We start from the raw sequence: 4,004 nt of genomic DNA, 5'->3' as shown, positions 1-4,004 counted from the left end.
TCCCTGACTGGGAATCGAACCAGCAACCCTTTGGTTTGCAGGCCCATGCTCAATCCACTGAGCTACACCAGCCAGGGCCATATTATATATTTTAAAATTATATGTATGTGTATATGTAATATGTAGATTCAATTTACTATATTATATTGTATAGGATATACAATTTAATAGAAAAGTGGTGTAGGGGGTTTTCTTATCAAAAAAATAGAAGACAGAGAGTAAATATTTTCTTATGAAATCATTGCCTGGAGTTAAGCTGAGCAGTTGAAAGAGGTTTGTAAATGTTTGTTTTTTTTTCCATTGAAAAATCCAAACTTTGTTATTTTGCCAGCTCTGAAAGTCTGACTTTTCTTTTCTGAGGGGCTAGGGTGGAGCCCATTGGCGGGTATGGCCTACCAGTTCAAAAGACCCAGAGGGGTGTTATTTCCTTTTCTTTACAAGTTTTAAAATCTGTGGACGGCTAAAACCAGTCCCCAAGGATAAGGAGAGGATGTGGCCTCCTGACTCTTAGTAACCAGATCAATTGAAGTCCTAGATTAAGTTCATCATTACTTTTAATCTGGGAAGTGGGGGGGCAGTAAAGAGTCTGTGCTCTGATTTGTAACTCAATTTCTAAGGACACGGCCTATGAACCCACTCTGAGGTGCTCTTTACCAGGAAATGACTCTGGAGTGGGGTCAGATCCATTTTTCTTCCTAAAGCTTGCATCTAGATTTTGGAATTGCCCTCCCGGGGAGAAGGTTCTAAATTAGGGAGGGTGCCCCACCCACGTGAAGAAAACACTTGTGTAGAAACAATCTCCTGTTTTCCTCTCAGAAACCTGTGCTCATCGTTGACTCTCCCCAACATCCAATTCATTACCAGGTTTTACATCCTACATATTTCTCAGAACCCCTGTGTGCGGAGCCCTTCCATCCATTCCCACGACAGATTTATCAGCCATCTACTGTGTGTCAGTCTGTGCTGGCTACTGGAGATAGAGCAGTAAACCCAACTCCAGTCCTGTTTGAGTAGCAAACCATACACATCTTAAAATCCAGTTCCTTGAAATTATGGCTGAAAAATCCTGTTGATGTAAATAAGCAGCATTAAAACTACATGGTTAGCAAAGCAAAAAATCAAATTAATAATAGTGAAGCTAAACTAACAATGAGATTCAAAAGAAAGATTAGCCAACCTAATACTTAAAGACCAACCTGAGTCAACATTGATAATGCACCCCCAACAAAGCCTTTTGAGCTGGAAAACAGAGGAATTCCAACTATCTGGGTATTTGCACAGTGGGAACCTGGCAAGTTTGCTGACACCTCAACTTCTCAAGACAATGCTGAACCAATTCCTGTGTAAACCTGAGCTAAGGGCCAGTACTCTGGTTTATGAAAAGCAAAGATGAGTTACCCTTGATAACCTCCAGAAGGTTATTAGTAGTCTTTAGTGTTATATAAAAATTTACTCCTTGAAAAGAAAAAAAGAGCTCCTGTATTTTGGAACATAGAAACCAAGGGAAGGACTTCCCATTTGGATTAGTGGACACTCCCTAAGCGGAACACTTGCAGAACAAAAGCCAATCCGAGTGGCTGTGAGACGTGGGGAGTGGGGAGGGAGTGAGGATGACAGAGGAGAGATGACTCCAGATACCCTCTGACAAAGATGAAAGCGGCTGAGGTTTCCTCAGTAAAAGCACAGCTCTGGAGCCAAGCTTGAAAGAATGTGAGGGCTAAGCAGGGCTTGAAAATTATGAAATGCGCTGGTATTAGTAAGTACAGGGCTCTTTAGAATTCAAGAAAGTCTGAAAAGAATTTTTTGCCCTTCAGGAATTTTCCACTGAGCTGAGTATGGGAGAATATGTTTATGTTACAGTAACGACTTAAGATACACTATACTTGAACATTTATGTAGTCCTTATCCTTTCTTCATCACTTTTACCTAGTTTATCTCAGATTGACAGACCCTAATAGTCAGGAATTCTGGAGAGGGGGCGTTCTGCAGAGGCTGAAATAGGTTGGAATGGCTAGACAATGTTTGATAAAGAGGTAAGGCTGGAGTTGAACCCCGAGCTGCGTTTGCAAAACAGGGTGTATTAAGAGGCCCTGAGAAGGGGAGCTTGACTGAATTGGAGATGAGCCACAGTGAACACACAGGCCCCGATGGAAGAGAGCTTGACAAGCTAAGCTTGATGTTACTCAGAACTTTTGAGGATTTTGGAAGTCAGGAAAATGCCAGGTTTTAGAAAAAACACACAGTAGTAATCTCAATCACCCATCTGAAGCCACAGTCTTCCCCAATCCAATTTTCTCCATAGTTACCAGGGGTCTTTTGTCTTAACATAGTTTTGTTTGTGCAATTTCCTTGCCTACACCATAAAATTGAAAATTCCAGCATAGGCAGGACTCTGCATGGTCTCCCTTGCATCCTTATTTCGGTGTGTAAGGGTGGGACGGGTGAGAGGTTGTGCACTCCGGGAAGCAGGCTTTTGCATATACTCTTTCTCATTTCCAGAATGCCCCCTTTACCATAGCTAGGTTTCTTTAAATAGTCTGATGCATTCTCCTCTTCAGTGCCTGCATGTGATGTCATATATTGTAGAATAGTGTATTTTATAAATATTACATAGTATGAAGTATTAAATATTTCATATGTATACACACACAATAACAGGTTTGGGTTTAACACAACTGTTGCTAGCCAGCAACTCCGCTGTGGGCAGAGGGGGAGGAGGCTGCACTGGGAAGTTGCCCTCGAACTGTGAGAGTCCAGGGCACTGGGGGCCTTACAAAACACCTAAACTTAGCTGGCATGTTTTTAAATTAACTGGTATGTTTTTTTAGAAGTCCCTATTTGATTATTAAATAAATGATTATACAGTTCATAAGAAATGAATTATTTGAGGACTGAGGCTAGACTGATCAGATTTCTTTTGGTTGTGACAGAAACTGAACTCAAGGGAATCTATTGAATTAGCAAACTGAAAAGTCCAGGAATTCACTTGGCTTCAGGGCCCCCTCGCAGTCCACCTTGCTTCTCACAGTTCGTGTTCTTGTATTTACGCTTCCTCTGCATAATGGTGGAAGACGGCTGGACTCTAGTATGCAGGGTGGTTCATCTCGGGATTACCGGAGAGACTCTGTTCCAGCAACCTCTACCACATCTCTGGGAGGCATCTGATAGGCCTTGATCTGGGTCATGTGTCCATCTTTGAACCAATCACCACATCTAATTAGCCACCCTGGATCTCATACCCACTCCTGTGGGGACAGAGCATTGTACTTGACAACAACCCCATCAGGCCTCGTGAAGTAGGGGGTTGGACACATCTTCAATGGAAAAGCTTTCTGCTCTTAATAGAAGCTAGACCTGCAAAGACAACAGATTCCCACAGCATAGACCATGCCTAAATTATTATTGTATTTCTCCTAAGACCAAGCACATAAAACATGCTTGGGGTTAAATATTGAACAAACAACTACTTGTAGCACTTTAGCACTTTATGCTTTCAAAACATTTTCACAGACGTTATTTTACTATCAGTAGTAAAGACATTATGTGACGCGCTTAAAGTCACACAGCTGGTCTCCGATAGAGCGGAGTTCATAACTGGGTCTCCTGGCTTCTAGTTCAGTTCTCTTAGGAAGTCTTCCCCTCTTTTGTTCTCTCTTGCTGCCAGGACAGATGTCAAAGGGGAACAAAGAGGGGAAGAGATATTTTGGTGATGCTTTCACTACTTCTTAGAAGGCTTGATACAATTTTGCGCCTAGAAGGCCATGATGGTGGTAGGTGACTAGTAGGCTTCTCTCTTTCAACCTAATTATAGGTATATACAAGGATGGCTGCCATCACTACTTAGATTATTAATTTATTAAGTTGCGGAATCTGCCGAGGAAAGCTCACTTATTGTTTGTTTCCAAGGCTAATATTGTGTGTTGGACAGTACTTTGGTGTGCAGGCATTCCTTCATGAAGACAGTTCCCAAGGGTAGCGTAGTATGCTGGCAGTAATGTAGGTCC

Source organism: Desmodus rotundus, chromosome 1, assembly GCF_022682495.2.
Source record: "Desmodus rotundus isolate HL8 chromosome 1, HLdesRot8A.1, whole genome shotgun sequence".
NCBI lineage: Eukaryota > Metazoa > Chordata > Mammalia > Chiroptera > Phyllostomidae > Desmodus > Desmodus rotundus.
This window is presented reverse-complemented; position numbering follows the sequence as displayed.